The sequence below is a fragment of the Ambystoma mexicanum genome, chromosome 7q (genome assembly GCF_040938575.1).
Source record: "Ambystoma mexicanum isolate Mex_15411 chromosome 7q, UKY_AmexF1_1, whole genome shotgun sequence".
Taxonomy (NCBI): Eukaryota; Metazoa; Chordata; class Amphibia; order Caudata; family Ambystomatidae; genus Ambystoma; species Ambystoma mexicanum.
In genome coordinates, this window is record NC_090941.1 from 494,342,828 (window position 1) to 494,360,625 (window position 17,798).

Here is a 17,798-nt window from a genome sequence, read left to right on the forward strand (position 1 = left end):
CCCCCAGGGTTAGGATCCAAGAGCGAGGGCCCTCCCCTGGCCACATGAACAAAGGATCCTCTGGAATAGCCTGGGAGAAATGCCTCAGGTTTCTCACAACTGATAGGATATAACCTAAGTAAGGAGACCCAAACACGCACTTCTCTGGTTTTGCCTTCAGGTGACTTTGCTGAAGATGATGAAGTACTTCGGTCACATGCTGTTGATGTTCTTGTGGAACATGGTGAAATACCAATATATCATCTATATACATACATTCACAGAGTGCATCAGGAGGTCTGAGACTATATGGTCCATGAACCGCTGGAATATTGATGTGGCGTTTGCTAGGACAAAAGGCCTGACACAGTATTCAAAATGCCCAAAGGGGGTACAGGAGGCATTTTCCATTCATCCCGACTCTTGACTCTTACCAGATGATACGCTCCTCTTAGATCCAGTTTGGAAAAGAGGCAGGCTCCTTGTACTGCCTCTAATCAATGGTAATGGGTACTTATCTTTCTTGGTTACTTTGTTCAATCAATACAGGGTCTGCTGATCTGCGATGTCCTTCTTAGGTATAAAAAAGAGGGTTGCTCCTCTGGGGGATGTGGATTCACAGATAAGACTGTTCGCCATGTTTTCTTTCAGGTAATCCTGTAAAGCTTGTTTCTCCTTGGGGGATAACAGAAGCATGTAGCTGAACGGTACTGATATGTTGAGTAAAAGTTTTAAACACCTCTTAAATGAGACATATTTAGGAGTTATAACACAGGTTACGTCTTGTGCCAAAATGGGCTCCATTCTTCAGACAATAGGATACACAGTATTCTTAACCCAAAAATAATGTGTGAGCTGTCCAGTTCACGTAAGTATTATGTAAGTAGAGCCATGCAATGCCCAGGGAACAGGCTAATGTGCTGCTCAAATAAGGTTGAAGGCAATCCACTCCTTATACTGATTGATGCACATCCCTAGTTCAACTGTGTTTTGTACAATGGGTCCAATCAACAGGGGTCTTCCATCTACGCCTTACACGGCTTGCGCTAAAGATTTGGTCTTGCAGGGTATCTGCATCCTTTGGTCCCGTTGCTGGTGCATGAAGCTTCCAGTCTCTCCACAGTCCACCAGAGCGAGGTCTCTATTTCGTGTTGCCCTGGTAACAGGATGTAGCCTGGATAGGATTTGAATTTACTGAAGTAAGGGTGGGACTCTTTTTGTACTTGCTGACCTGGGTTCCAGTTAATATCGGGAGCTGTTGTTTTCCGATTTCCTGAAAGCGACAAGACAACAGAAACGCACCAAATGAGTTGAATCCGGCAAAACACGCACAACCCTTAATTGCAGTGGTGTGCCTTGGTTACTGGTCATTTGGTTGAAGGAAAAAAAAAAAGAAAAGGTCGACAGGACAAATGGTCGACGCAATTATTTTTTGTATTTTCACATTTTTTTTTTGTGAGGGGGGGTCCCCCCCAACCCGCTTTTTTTGCTTAAAACCCCTTTTTTTTCCTAGACGAAAACCTGAAAAATATATATAAAAATGAAAAAAAAAACTTCGACCAATTTTCTGTCGACCAAATGACCGGACAGCGTGTGCCCTTTCTTCTTCTGTTAGGGACCTCTGGCCGCCCCTATTTGCACAGGCTCTGCGGGTTTTGACGAGACATGGTTTTCTGCAGGAATACGAGGTACAGAACGGGTGTAGTCAAAGAGGTACTTCCAATGTACAGTCCTCCTTTCTTGTAATTGGTATTCGATCTGTAAAGTATTTTGGATAAGTTGTTCAAAGGAAAGAGGTGCCAACTCATCCTTAAGGTCTTCGTTGAGACTGCACTGATACAAGTTAAAGCAGGCATCCTTTGGCCATGCTGTCTCCATTGCTAATTGCCTGAATCCGGTGTACATGAGGATGTCCAGATTTCCTTGTTGGAAGTCTAATAGCGGTCCTGAACAGTACAGGTGAGGTATTGCTTTTTAAACATGACCAACAATACAGGATAGTCATTCCGAATCGGGTTGTCGGTAATCGCCAAATTGGTAGCCCAAGCCAATGCATCCCCTGTTGTGTGACTTTAAAGTTCATTTTGGCTCTATCTGTAGGGAGGGCCATCTAACGGAAGGAAAACGCTACTGTGCAGGCATCTAGGTATTCCTTCATCTTTTTGGGGTCGCCTCAGAACTTTTCCAGCGTAAAATGAACTCATGAGGCGACAGCAGGTGCGCTGTCTTGACTAGCCACTGCTTGTCGTAAAAAACACATTTTCGGTTTTTATGGTTTGCATTTCTGCAGTCAGAGTTTGTACCGCTTGGATCAATTCCTGCATTTGATCCATTCTTATTTTTTCCTCTTGCCATCGCAGTCTCTCAGCAACAGGTTTCTTCGGGGGGTGGGGGGATTGTTGTGGTCTTTCTTCAGGAAGAGGAAAGGTCTGTCCCCTCTGGTAGCCGGGACTCTCGCTCTGGATAGAAACGGACGTCGCCTGGCTCCTTAAGGAGACCAAGCCCCAGGGAAAACCTCCCAAAGGGAGGAACACCATATGCGTGGTAGTCTGGACTCCTTGGTCATTGTGTCAATAGTGAAGCATCAGCCATAGCGAGATCCAGAGGCAAGGAAACAAAGTCACAAGAAGTGAAGAGTACAACGAGGGAAAACAAGAGAAGGTAAGGGAACGGAGTACACAGGGAACATACTACAGGTGCAAGTAGAGTTGCGAAGCACAGCCTTACTGGGAATCCATGGATTTGTAGAAAGCCGGAATCTTCCTCTAATGATTCCACTGCCGAGAGTGTCATGGTGTAAATGTTGTCCGGTGTGCATGGAAGCATGGAACAACTAGAACGCTACTGCGTTCTAACTGGATAAGTGGACGGGAAGCGTCTCCAGTGCTGCCACAAAGAAGAACAGTGCGTGCTGATATATAATTGATTTCATTGCAGAAACCGGTTGGCCATACCTTCATGGGGCATCCTTTAAATGTGTTGGAGTCACCCAGTTCGGGTTCTAGTACTTTCTGTACTTTTTATTAATTCTTAGAAATCCAATGAAAAATACATATTCAGATGTGGCTCAGAATCCCTAACTTAATGTATTCTCATATGGATGACTTTTAATGACACCCCAGTTACGGGTCATATTGGGTTAGTTCTTGTTGTCATGTGTCCTGTAGATTGGTTTACAAAACTAAACAATCGGTAGGAGCCTTTCACGGATATTATTCTATCCCTACACCACCTAAGGAAAGAATCCTGCATTAGGGCTGTCTTAGTTTGTCATGAGGGATTACATTAGTGACACTTTGCTAAATAAATGTATAAATAAAGGTTCCCCCCTTTTCTGTGGTATACAGTCATGTATAACAATCATGAATTGAGATATTTTGTAGACTAGTGAGCAGTACCCAGAGATGGTGGTGGGATCTGTGAAGGAACAGTAGCAAAGAGATGTCTTTGCACCGCTTGTCCCACCTGAGAATCAGACCTAGAGTGTGTATCTAGGCAATAGTGTTGTGTAAAGAACTCCAGGTTGCTGCTTTACAAATGAAATCAAGAGGAACATTTGCAATTAATGCTATGGTATCCCCTGTGCCCCGAGTAGAGTGTGCTCTACGCGTGAAGGGTAAATCTCTCTTGGCAAGAGTGTAATAGTGTGATGCAGTTTACGATCCACTTGGAGATAGCTGATTTAGAGACAGGGTCCCCTTCTCTACCAGCTGCCAATGAAATGAAGAACTGGTTTGTTTTTCTTAGTGGCTTTGCTTTTTCCAGATATTAGATAACCACTCTCCTTAAATCCAGTGTGTGAAGGCTTCTTTACGCCACATTAGTGGGGTTTTGGAAAAAGGTGGCTAGTTCTATGGACTGGTTTTACATCCAACTTCGAGATAAATGTAGGCGCAAAGCGGAGGTGTGTGCGCAAAACCACCTTATCTTTGTGAATTGTGACAAATGGGTCCTAAACTGAAAGGGCTTGCAGTTCAATAAGGTGATCACCACCAGGAAGGCGGTCTTGTAGGTGAGTGCTTTAAGGCTAGCCTTGTGCATTGTTACAAAGGGAGGCCCCATTAGTCTGGTAAGAACAACATTCAGGTCCCACCTGGGAGCTGGGCTGGCAATAGGTGAATTAAGTCTCTTTATCCTTTCAATAAAGGCCTTAATTGCAGGAATTTTCCACCATGAGACCTTGCTCTGGGATTTGGTGTACGCCGAAAGCGCGGCTAAGTGGAATTTCAAGAGAATTGAAAACCAGTCCTGAATCTAACAGGTGAGTTGGGCGAAGGACGATATCTTTAGGTGAGCATTCAATAGAATTGATGCCCTTGCCATTACACCAGATGACAAAACGCTTCAATTTGCTGAAGTAGCAATGCCTGGTGTTAGGTTTCCGTGCCTCTTTGAGTATGTCCATGCACCTTTGAGGGAGTTTGAGGTGCCCAAACTCTAGGTCCTCAGGAACCAGACTGCTAAATTGAGAGTTTGGGGGCATGGATGCAGTGTTTCCACCTCGTCTTAAGACAGCATGTTGTAAGGGTACAGCAGCTTCCAGGGAGGGGAGACTGACAATGCCATGAGATGGGAGAACCAAGGCTGGCGGGCCCACATAGGGGCCACCAGAATCATTCTGACTGGCTCTTGGTGCATTTTATACACTATTCTGTTGAGCAGAGGAATCGGGGGTGTCAGGGGAGGGGGGGCATGAGGAGAGGGGGAGGGGCGTAGACAAATTTCAAGGACCATGTAATCCAAAGACTGTTCCCCTTGGAGCGGTTCTGAGGGTACCTGGAGGTGTAATCTGGGCATTGTGCGTTCTCCAGAGTGGCAAATAAGTCTTCTACGAAGACATTGAGTACAATGTCCTGCTGTAACCGCCACTCCTGCTATACGGGTAGGGGGAAGTCTCTGCTGAGTACGTCTACCAGAGGATTGAGTTCCCGTCGGAACATTTTGTGTTTGAGAGCCCACTTACATTTGTTCAGGGACAGTTTGGAAAGCCCTAGAGAGTGAGTGTCCCCTTGTTTGTTTAAGTAATACATGGCCGTAGTACTGTCCGTGAGGACTAGAACTGTCTTCCCCTGGAGGCGTGTCTGGAAGGCCTTCAGGGCCTTGAACACTGCTAGCAGTTCCAACAGGTTTATGTGGTTGGATGCTACCGCTGGGGACACACGCCGTGCCCTCATCCCGTCAGAGATGAGTCTGTGGTAAAAGTGGCTTCTACTGCGGGGGATGGTAAAGGTTTTCCCCTGCAGAAGGATTTCCCTTGGCCACCACTGCAGAGATGGAACGAGGGCTGCAGAGACAACCACTAGATCGTCCCACTGGCCCGACACCATTGGCTCGAGAACCACTGTAGCAATGGGGCTCATGCGCAAACAAGCATGAGGGACTAGTTAGACAAAGGAAGCCAGCATTCCCAACAGTCGCATTGCTTTGCATACGGTCACCGGGTGACTGGCTACATAGTGAGGGATCCGTCGTTGGAGGGAAAGACAAGTCCGTATTTGGTTCGGATTTGAGCCCCAGGAACTGTGTGTCTAGATTGGATTTGTTCTCGTTGATAGAGAAACCTAGGTTGAAGAGTAGATCTACTGTCTTCTGGATATTTGTTTGGCATGTTCCGTACAAATCCCCTGTTATGAGCCAGCGTTGAGTTAAGGATAGACTGGGATGGACTGCCTTCACAGGTGAGCAGCTACTACCGCCAGTACCTTCGTGAATACCCATGGTGCTGAGGCAACGCCGAAGGGGAGAACCTTGAACTGGGAACCCGAGGTACTTTTTGTGTGCTGGCAACATTGAAATATGAAAGTATGCATCTTTCATGTCCAATGTGGCCATGTAATTCCCCTGCTGCAGCAGTGGGATTACTTCCTGCAGTGTTGTCATCCTGAATTTTTGAGGTTTGACATACTTGTTTGCCGGGTGCAGGTCTACAACAGGGCGCATGGTGAGATCCATTTTGGGTACAAGGAAGTACACTGAATAAATGGGGACGACATCTATGGTGCCCTTTTCCAGCAGGACCTGAAGCTCTTCATGCAGAATTTGCAGGTGTTCTGGTGACAGGCGTCTGCTTCTTGGTGGGTGGTATCGAGGTGGCCGGAGGAACTCTATGCAGTAGCCATGGGCAACAGTCTTTAGCACCCACTGGTCTGATGTGATTCCCCCTCCCAGGCGTGGATGAATGATAAGCGAGCCCCGACCAGGGAAGCGTGGGAGGGGACCCAAACCGGCGAGTCACTTTGAGGTGGAAGCTGGGGAGCCGCTAGGAGTAGAGTTCCTGCTTCTACCCTTGCCCCTACGAGGGCCTCTTTGTTGGTATTTGTGGCTACAAGATGAGCCTTGGCCTGAGGACCAGGGGGTACTCCCTGAGCCGTATTGTCCTTGGGGAGAGCGGGAAAAAGATTGGCCACCTAAGGACCGGCGCGAGTTAGAGCCTCCACATTGGTCGAAGGGTTTAGCCGTGATCTGGCTAAGCGACTTTAGTGTTTTGTTTTTTTTAGCCATCTCCAGTGCATTATCAACAGCCTTCGCAAAAAGGTTGGAGTCATCCACTGGCTTGTTGATCAAAGAGGCCTGAGTTTCGGGTTTAAAGCCGAAGTTCTTTAACCAGGCGTGTCTTTTAAGTAAGGTCCCCTGGGCTGGGGTGCGTCCAGCAGTCTCAACGGAGTCCAGGGTGCTCTTCAATATGTTATGGGTGACTTGTCTGCCTTCAGCCACGACCGCCAGTAGGCGTGATCACATGGGTTCTGGAACATCTTGAAGGCGATCCTGAACTAGGTCCAACTGGACATCCCTCTAAATGCCGAGGAGAGTGGTATTCTGGGCAATCCTTGTGGAGTGGGCCGCAGAGGCTGTGACCTGATTACCCAGGGCATAAAGCTTTTTACAGTCTTTGTCCAGAGGGGCTTCCGACGAAGAGTGGAACCTCCGCCCTCTTCCGAAGTGTAGTGACAACCAAGGAATCTGGTGTAGTATGACCCTTTATGTAGAGTGGGTCGGAAGGTGATGGGCGGAATAATTTGACCGCCCGTGTGAGAGACGGGCACAGCAAGGCAGGGGCCAGACACCTATTTATAGCGTTTATTAGGGGGTTTGGTTTGACTAGTCGGATCCTTCTCCTTGAGAATATCCTCCGCGAAATCTGAGCCTGGAGCTGCCTCATGTGTCGCAATTTGTAAATGATTGGCTGCTCTTTTTAAAATAGCATTAAATAACATCTGGTTGTCAACAGGTGACAAATCCTTTGTGGAGGTGAAGAAGGGGGATCGAGGCAGATGATGTCTGGGTCAGGGGTATGAGTTGGTGATAGCCAGGGGCCCTGATCGTCCACCTGATCCTGATCCCAGTCTGGGTCTTGATCAGCCATGTCTTGTGCAAACAGATTAAAGTCCTCATAAGTATCCGCCTGTGTTGGTTCCTCTGGGACATCAAAGATAGCTTCCTGGTGTCCTTGTGCAGAGATGGGTAATTAAGGAATGGGGCAGGAGTCCTCTACTCTGGGTCTTTTTTGGTGTAATGTACCTGTCAGAAATGTCAATAAACTAGGCCATATTGTCCATGTATTGTTCAAACCCCTCCCTAGTCCATAGGGAAGAGGCAGAAGCGTCTGGAGGTGGAAAAGGTTGCTCAGGAGGGCGAGATTTTCCCAATAAGGCCTTAGAGAGAGCATGGGGGCTTCAGAATAATCCTCCCGATGAGAGGGGGTGCCCATGTGCTCTGTGGCTGCCAAAATAATAGCTACAAGGCTTTTGCAAATTTTTCGGCGGTTGTATCGAAGGTCTTGAGGCACCTGAAGGCACAGTCGTGGTCCGTGACTCCACCAGGGCCTTAGGTGCTTGTGCGCCCTTGGACAGTGTGTCGAAGATGGTATGCTTTTTAGGGTAAACGCCCGTTCCAGAGGGATGCCCAGTCGCATGCTGTGAAAGCGAATCTTGAGGTTAGGTACGTGCCATCGAAATTTACAGCGGCCCTTATGATGTTGTGCACTTCTTTGACAATTCCGTCAAAGAGGCCTTGGGGGTTGTGTGTTTTTGTACCCGTGGTGTGTGGGTGCCCTTGTTGCCGGGGTGTGATCTCCCCATAACAGAGCCGATGGCCTGTCTGTCGGGACGGGTATTTGGGAGCCTGCAGGCTCCGCTGAGAGGTCGATGGCTTCCAATTCGGAGCCATGGCTGCCGATGGATTCCTCGTCGTCCGAAGCGACAACGCCAACGGGGGAAATGCTTTTGGCCTGCAAAGCATACGCCGCCCACCGTTTAGTCCATCTGTCATTCAACGTTTTCGGTCGAAAGAGCTTACAGGCCTTGCATGAGCGCTCGTTGTGGTCTCGAGGAAGACACTGATTGCAATATCGATGGGTGTCCTTCCAAGGAAACTTGCCGTTACAGGACGGGCAAAATTTAAAGGGCATCCTCTCCATAGCAGAGGGTAGCGGCAGCCAGACCAAGAAGAGAAAGAGAATGGTAAAGGAAATACATTCTTAAAGATGAATAAACCCAGGGCCCCACTCTCCCTACTGTAGGGGCCTGGCCGGAGGGCCGAGGCCACGCGGTCGACAGTCGCCGAGCAGTTGTAGATGTCTTCGGCGGCAGGAAACCCACGAGGTCGTCATCGAGAAGATTAGTCGGGAGACTAGACGACCCCAGGTCGTGGGGACAAAGTTAGCAATATAAAACTCTTGCGAGCTACGCATAGGCGAGCAACTAGGTTGGTGGAAAAAAACAATCTGGGGGACCTTGACGTGTGAGGGATTTTGGGTACACTACACGTCACGTTAGTGATAGCGTTACAGTCACACCCATGTCGCCTGCCCCTTTCAATCCTCAAAAGAAATGATGCAATACTCGCAATTTCCACTAGATGTCAGACTATATGCACAGCATGTGATTCTAAGGAGATTCACAAGCATCAGAAGACATGCATTACTCACTGTAATAGCATTTCTGATGATTGTATCTGCTTAGATTCACATGCGCCCACCCTTCCTCCACTCGTGGAGTAGAATGAACATAGACCTCTTACACCCTCTCTCTTCTGTACTAGCTCACGCTGACTATAAGGCTCCCTCACGGCATAAAAAACACAACCAGAGGGACCTCGACGCGTGTGGGATTTTGAGTACACTTTACGTCACGTTAGGGATAATGTTACATTCACGCCCATGTCGATGTCCCCTTTCGATCTTGGAGAGAAAGATGCTATGCTCTGCGATCTCCACTAGTGTTAGGTAAGATTTCCACAGAGCTGGTAAATCTTCCTTTCCTGGTTCAACTCCAGAACTTTTTGCTTTTCTAGTGGGATATTTTTCATTAATACCTCAGTGAGTGGGAACCTTTTTCCACACTCACCTCATCTTTAACTCTTTTTATGGGTGTCATTTTTAAGACTCTCCATAGTGTCTTTTCAAAGTTATCATGTCTAACAACTTATTGGCAATAAGTGCCTGTTGTTGCTGGGTTGCCCTATGGGCTCCCATTTAACTTTCTTGTGCTACCCTTGAGTGAACTACAGTTCCCAAGGGTGGAAAGGATCTTTGGATCCCTTTTACATTTTATTCTGTGAAACCAGCACACCCCACCTTATGTGGAGTTCTGGGGAGATACAATGTATCCCCTTTCACATTTAAACTGTAACAATTATGTTACAGTGACAAGCTTACATTTAATGGCTGTTGGCAGTGATACCTTTTACTAATTTGGTGCACCTTTACCGCGGGCTGTAATCACAGCTGCAGTAAAGGCACCTAAGGGTGCTCATTTTACCAAAATGGCCCCGTCTTCTTTTTCTGCCATTTTAGTGTTTCTTGTCGTTTCTTGTTCCTTCCCTTGACATCCAGGGTGGGAAATTCCTTTGTTTGAGTTTTGTCTTTGGCGGGAGTCCCCTGGACACCTGGCCCAGGCTCCAGTCAGTCTGTAAGTACAGGAAGTGGGGGAGGAGTCCAAAACTTCCCCCTCCTTTGTCTTTGGCCTTCCTTCAACTAGGCCAAATCCCAGTGGGGGGTTGGCTGTCCTGATTGGACACCCAGACGCCCCTTTCTTGTAAAATGCGGGGAGAGAATGCAGAGGTTGTGTTGCAGTTCCTGATAAATACTGGAAACCTGGAAGCTGAACTCATGTCGACCACTGGAACAGAAAACCGAAGAGGATGACGAAGGAAAAGCGGCGGGAATGATTTCCAGCGACCGGAGAGCCTGCTGTATAACCGGAGCCTGCTGCAGCCCTTCTTTCCGATCGACCTGGGGTCTCCGAAAACGACGACCCAAACCCAGAGCCTGGTGAGACCCACTAGACTCAAGACGACCTGCATTTTGAGCCATCCCACGGGTTGCTGAGACATTGCGTTCTTCCAATACCCTGGGACCTCCAGCCACTGTGCGGTGCACGGTCTTCCGAATTCCGAATCTCGCTGAAACTTTGTGGGCATCCTGGTCTATCTCCAGAGACACGAAACGAGTCCAAAAAGACCCCTCACAACAGTGCTGGACCTTTCTTACAACGAGAATTCAACGCGATTTTCGGTCTTCTTCTGTGCTCCTTGAAAAGACGCCAAACCCGCAGAACCACATTGAGCTGTGAGAGAAATCTTGCCTAGAGCCTTCTTCATCGATCCCTGCTGCAAAGTCCCTTCTGAGGTCTTGTGTTCCGTCTCCAGGACAAGGAATCCAGTGACCGGGTATTTGGCTGCAGTCCCTGAAGTTCGCCTGCTGCAATCTCTTCTTCATTGCTGAGGTACTGCGTTGGCTTGGGTATATACTTACCTTAAGCCTGCTGGGATTTCTGTGTAGTCTTGGGGTATTTTCTGTGATTGGGAGGTCCCTCGTCCAGTACACCCAGTCCCACTGCTAGAATCCTACTGGGGTGTCTTCTGTGAAGCCCCTGGACCCTCTTCTAACCCTAGAAGTAAGGTACTCACTTGTTTGCCAGCTTTCCTAAGGAAACTCTGACTTTTGCTACTAAAGAACTTATTCTAACACTGCCTGTTGATCACTAGTCCTAGTGACCCCCCTTCTGCCACTGAGAACACTCATGCTCTAAGGGAAAGACTTTGAAGGGATTGGGACTTGTGCCTAGAAACGAAATCAAGTGTTTTACTAACTTGTAAAGAGTTGGTTGGTTGGTACCTGTAATTCGAAGAGTGAACAGTTACAAAAGTTCATACTGATCTTGAAGGTGTGATGCACTATTCTTAAAAGTATGGTTAACATCTTTTCTTCCTTAGCCACTGTTTTACCAGTCTAAAAGAAAGTAGATGTGAAGGTATTTTACTCTCCTGTGATTAGGTTGTGCCTCTTTACAAAAGTAATGTGTTGGTTTCACCAGAATATTCCTGTAGGGTAATTGTATGAGTGTCCTCCAACTGTTGGTATCACCAGGTTAGTCCTGTTAGGATAACTGTATGAGTGTCCCCCAACTGGGTCTTGCTTCCCCTGACTTGCTGCTAGCCTGTCCTTAATAAGTCTACATTAGGTTGTTGCCTACCTAGAATAATTATTCAGTAAAGTGTGACATTGGGTTTTTACTTTCCCCTTCATTGTGAAGTTAAAGTAAGTGGGTTTTACTTACCTTGTGTCAGCTGTGTGCCATCCAAAACAAGTTACCAGAGTTATTGCTTACCTCAATCTGGGGTTCCCTGATTTCCAAAACATCTGTAATTGTACATTTTTTTTTTTTGTATTTAATTGTATAAAACAATTTTTACAAAATTGAAGAGGGGCAAGAGGAAGGAGAGATAGAGAGGTAACCCCATTAACTGATCCAGATTCCCTGTATAACTAAGACAATCTTTGTCCAGAGCCCCATGCATCTCAAAGTTCCCCGAAAGGCTCTGTCAGATCAATTCTTTTTCGAATCTAATTCAACTTCAAAATTCGAGATCTAGAATTCATAGTCAGATACTGAGTCTGTGTCCCCCTCAGAGCAGTTAGTGTGAGGGCACCCAGCTGATAACCCTGCTCACATACTCCCGTCAGGACAGCAGTTTAATCTCTCGAAAGAAGCCCACCACTGCGATCACCCAAGTGGTCTTCACCCCACTAAGAAGCCAACACCACCATTCTTCTTCTTCATAGACATGTAGGTTTTTAAACAAATGCCCCAAATGTCTCAAACGAGGGCCTGTGAGTCCTAAGCAGTTAAGGAGGAGATGTTTTATGGTTTCTGCCATCTCTAGCTTCCTGCAGAATCTACAAACTTCATCCGATGCCAACTTTCTTCGGAATAGGACTTCCCTTGTGTGTAGGATGTTCAAACGGATTCTTAAAAAGTAAACCCTGAAGCTGGGATCCGGCCCTTTTATCAAGTAAGGCTTAAGTTCGTTCACTTTAGTCAACTGTGGAGGCAAATCTGTGAACAATTTTGATGCGGCTGCTTTTTCTAAGGTGTCGATCCAGTCTTGCTGTAATAGACGCAGTTTGAACTTGGAAGGGTTGTGTATTAATTTGTTTTTACAGCTTCCAGCGCCCTCTAGGATTGCATCAATCTTTGCCGCCCATTTTGTTAACATTTTGCATGTTCCCGACTGAATTTCTTGCTGAATTTCTTGCATAATCAATGGGGGGCTTGGAAGTAAAGACTTTCGAAATAGCATGACTTCATTACGGGTCACAATGTAGGTCAAGGATTGTAGAGAAAGTTCCCTTCTTAATAGCACAATTGGTAGTGAATCGGGGAGGTTTAGGACCTTTCTCCAATAAAATCCTTCCAGTTTGGACCAAAAGGAGGTTGGAAGGTTCGGTAAAGCTTCTACCCCGTAAGTGAGTGTTGGAATTACTTTAGACTTATAGAAAGTCACCACTGGTGCCAAAGTAAATTTTCCATATTTTTTCAGTATTGCTCGGGATTGTGAAACGAGCAGTCTTGCTTTGGACATGATGTTTTCCTACATCGCTGTTTCCTTACTATTCATGTTGATGATAACGCCCAGGTATTTGAAGCTGTCCACCAGTTCGATTTTAGTGTTGTTTATCACCCATGTGAATTTCTCCAATTTCCTTTCCTTTCTACCCAGAATCATGATCTTGGTTTTTTCCAAGTTCATCAAAAGATTATTTTCCTTCAGGTAGGAGTTGAGGTTGTTTATCTGCCTCTGGAGGCCAATCGGGGTTACGTCGAAGAGTATTATGTCGTCCGCATATAGTAGGCGTGAGATTTTGCTTAATCCCAGTGTAGGAGGGAACATCCGGACTCTGGCTTCATACTCTTTAAAATTGGCCATGTATGCATTGTACAGAGCGGGGGCTAAAGGGCATCCCTGCTTCACCCCTCTTGCCGTTTTCATCCAGGAGGATAGGAGGCCTTGGTTGTTCAGCCGGACACATACTGAGGTGTCCGTATACAAGGCCTTTATGGGCTCCAGTATCCTTGGGGGGCAAGCGTGAAGTTGCAGTTTTGCCTGTCTACCCGATCGAATGCCTGCACAGGTCGATAAATGCGATGTATATCTTCGGACTGCCCTCGAACACTTTGGCTTTTAGTATGCTCACCGCCAAGATGTTAACCGTAGTTCCGACGTTTTTCACAAAACCCGCCTGAAGGGGGTCCGACATTACATACAATTGTACATTACATCCTTAGGTTTTACTCACCTGGTATAACTGTGTTATGACAAAAGTAGTTATAGGTTTTTACTGCACCTAGAATAAGTGTTTCACTATTCACCAAAAGTATATTGTCCAGTTGACTGTTTGTGATTTGTTCCAAGAGTCACTGTACAACTGTAAGGGCCTGCTGTCCTTGTATTACCAAAAGTAATCTGAAAGTAACCATTGGTCTTTTACTCCCAAAGAATAGGCTTGACCTATACTAAATGTGTATAACAAGATTTTGACTTCCCTAGAGTTACTGTTAGGTGTTCCAAATAAGGTTTATACTTGGGTCTGTGTACTTTCAAGTATAGTGTTGTGTTTTATATTGTGATTTTATATAATGTGTTAGTACTTACTTAACCCCTAGATTTATCTGGGCCTACTTGTATTTAAATAAATCCTTTATTGTTACAATACATAGTGTTTCAGTGTTTCTTGGGATCATTTGTATTACAATTTTACTTGTACTGTATCTACTGCCCTCTCTCCCTCCTAAGATAAGCCTGGCTGCTCTGTCTACGCTACCCCGAACTCAGGTGGTACAGCCTTATACTAAGAGTGGAGTCTTGTACTGCCTCAGTAGAATGGTTTTGCTAAGCCCTTAGTTGGACTTCAGAAAGACTGTCCTAACAACTAGATGTCGGACTATATGCACAGCATGTGAATCTAAGCAGATACAAACCATCAGAAATGCTATTACGTGAGTAATGCATGTCATACTGTGCTTAAACATCACAATGCAGCAGTGATATCACAAACTACAATTGTGATAAGTCTGTATTAATGCCGAATCCTCATTTAAAAAAAAATGTGTTTTGTATAATATCACAAGATACAGCACAATGTACATAGTCTTACAACTGACCCCAAGCATTTCTGTCCCTATTGCCACAAATACTGGTCATTTTTAAGGGGTGTTACAATTATAGGAATCTGTTTTCGCCACTTGGATCTCTTGACGAATAATCATCCTAAAAACAGCACTCTCAAGCCATTTTAAAGCGTTAGACATTTTCGTGTAATAGTTCTGTTTCTTTTTAGTTTCTTTTTAATACTTGACGGATTTTTTTAAATACTTTCGAGCTCTGTATATTCTTATGATGTGATGCACCCTGTGTAAGTGCGAAAGGAAAATATCTCTGTGAAACAACACTGGTGTCTCACTATAATTATCTTTAAATGAGCCAGTCAATTCAAAACGCCTCACAATTAACTTTTCCCATTAGTATTCATGTAATGATTTAATCCCTTATTTCCGTGGAGCCAAACAGGAAGGAGTGTTTAAAGTCCCTAAAACTTTCTGATATCCGTCATTAAGTAATTATAATACAAAGAAAATCTATTGTGTTCAGATTTCTCTTATGATCCATTTGTGATCGTAAACTTGTTTTAATGGATCATAGCCACTTCCCATAATACTTTATTCACAGTAAGGTTCACTACGTGGCGGATTGATTGTCTTGGTTGTTATTATCTGTTATGGTGTTCAAAGCAATCTAGTGGTTGGCAAATGCATCTTATTTAGGGAAAGAGATTTAGATATACCTACCCTTTTACTCAACAAAAAGGTCATCTTTTCCATGGAAACACTGCCACGTTTCACCGGGTTGTGAAGTTTCATTGCTGTGAGTGAGCAGAATTGCTGTTATTTTTATGTAACATACGTGTGCGACGTGATGACGCCATCATGTCATCGCCACCATGTTTATGGACACGTGTAGCAAAAAGCGTGTAGAATGTGTTTTAAAAATCTTGAAAAAATCGGCCCAAAAAAAATTAGACAAAAAAAAATCAAGGAAACCTAGCAGATGCGTTTATTTCGTCTGGTGTTCACTACTTGTAAAATCACCTCCTAGATGCAGTTGGGTCCACTGAGCGCACGATATAAATTCTTTAAAATCTAATTATGTGTATTCTCTCCTTTGCTCTTTATTATTGCGCTTAACACGTAGCAAATGTTATTCGAGTACTCCCTAGCATTGATTATGGAAACAACGCCCAAAACTGGAAAAGGTGTGCCCAGGTGATACGGAGTCATCTGGTCACTCCCAACGCAAAACCTATGCACTTGTCTTTGTAGCTCAGTGGAATGCTCACAAAGGAGGTCGGAGGGGGGTTCTTGTGATGTGATGCACCGACAAATCTGGAATTCATTTACATGGTGCTAGTGCTTTGTGAAGCGGTTTCACCACTGGCTGAACCTGACATTTCCTTGAGTGCGAGCCTTCCCACTCGCACAACTGTTGCTGCAAACCTCGCTCGGTAGGTGAGTGCTCGACAGAGTTCACAGAACAGGAGGGAGTGACCGTCTAGCAGCTAAAGACAGCTTCCTCCTCTGTGATGTGTGCTCCCACAGCAGAATCCTCAGTATCGACCTGACCTTTCCCTTACTGCGCAGTTTCATCCAGACAAGTTGCATTAAATATTTAATAGCAGTGCACGAGAAAAAACAGTATATCCGTAATGGCGGCTAGAAGAATGGCCTGCATTTGTAGATGGGACATATAATAAACTTGACATAGGTCGTTTGAAAGCTGTTTGTGTTATCCAGGGCTGCTATACAGCCATGCAGGCGCTTGCACAGTGACGCGCCTGTTTTTCGAGCCGCCATGTAAGTGACAACGACTGCTGGCTTTTAATCAGAAAAGCGATGCATTGTAGAACTTGACTCTCCTAATATTTTGTACTCCCATTCAATGCCACTGTGAGTGCTCTAACCCGGAGGACTCTGCTGGCAGCTCCTTTATTTTCTCTTTGTCTTGCACGCATTCCTGTGACGTGGAGCACATTTTAGAGCAAGGGCGCTAGAGAGAGAGAGAGAGAGAGAGAGGGGGCGGGGAGAGGGTGAGCGAGCGAGCGAGCGAGTGACTGGGAGAGAGCTGGTTTGTCCAGAAACTGAATTGCCTCTGGTGATACAAGAAGCGAGGGGGAAGTACTGTAAAGTACTGTAGAATCGGAAATGTACTGCTTCATGTCCTAGTCTAGGGCAACATCTGATCTGCGTTGTGGAGACAATTCTGTGTTGAATTCAAGGTTATATATAACGTGAGAACTGAATTCCGAAAGGTGCTTTTTATGCACATTAGCAATGAGGTCCATGAGGACGACTTTATATTAACGGGACAGATCGGCTTCTAGCACCTGCTGGCACTTTAGACTCCGAGCCTCCCAGGTGTTTCTCCATACAAGGTGCGTACTCTTTTTCTACCCACTATACCCTTCAGTGCAACTAGAAACGTTTTTTTTCTCCAATTGATTCGAATTGGCTCAAAAAGTAGAAATCCATACCCAGCTTGGTATCACTAGCCTTTTGTAAAAGTCACTCTTTACGCAGAGAGATGTTTTATTTGAAGATTATTTAGTTATTTCGTTTTTCCCGCAGTCACCTCCTTTTATTGTTCTATACCTGATTAATCTAGGAGGTCAACGAATTCGTAGTGTTTGTCATTAAGTGCTTATTGTATTTGGACAGCTTTAAGTGAACAATGTTTCCAATGGAAGTTAAAGGTGCTTGCCAGTGTGAAATGTCTTCATTGATTCTCTTTTCAATTCAGAGTTTTATTTTATTTTAACGCTTGCTTTCTTACCGTGCTAAATGTATATACGTATAGTGTGACCTCTCAAATTGTTAACAAGTAAAATGGTTAACATTTGGTGCATAGATTTTGGAACCCGGAATTTTTTTCGTCACGTTCGGTTACATTTTTATATACCTTTAAAATGTAGATATTATCGCCAATAATGGGCCAGTATATACTGGGGTCCTTTTCTGCCATGCAACGAGACCGTTTCCTTTCATCATCCTGTTGTCAATTTGCCCATTTATATCCATATCGGCGTTGAACTGCCTGTACATATTGACCCATTTCCATGGCTGTTTTTAAAAACTTTATTTTATTAGTGTAGTGCAGACCTACATTTTGCATAGAATACATCTGCAAACAGCATGATTGACAGAATTCCAAACATTGTTCAATCTCAAATAAACGAGCCTTGTGCAACTTTGACTCTTACAAAATGTTCTTGTATAGTTTAACTAGTCAAGTTAAGAGATAGTAGAGTGCACAGAAGGTATTAGGGCATTGTTTAATGGGGTCCCGAAGGAATTGTCCTCATTCGGTTGAGAAGGGGGATATACTCAAGATGCCCTTGAAAGCGTGTAGGAGTTGCAGACGGTGGTTTACTCAGACTGCCAGGCTGACCCAAAGACGCTTCTAGACCAGCATCAGTAATTTCACTA

At 45.2% G+C, this 17,798-nt stretch overlaps 1 protein-coding gene across 5 annotated transcripts in view; it reads left to right on the forward strand.

Moving 5' to 3' along the window:
- The window catches only part of CAB39L (calcium binding protein 39 like), a 1,166,132-nt gene that overhangs the window by 256,984 nt on the left and 891,350 nt on the right, over nt 1-17,798 (forward strand). The window contains exon 1 of one of the 5 annotated variants that reach the window (XM_069640068.1): nt 15,617-15,820. The exons of 3 other annotated variants lie outside the window; for them this stretch is intronic. The gene's annotated coding sequence lies outside the window, so the exon portion shown is untranslated. Of the gene's footprint in view, nt 1-15,616; nt 15,821-16,451; nt 16,748-17,798 lie in introns of those variants that run through there. One more of the 5 variants, XM_069640067.1, reaches the window with a different exon arrangement.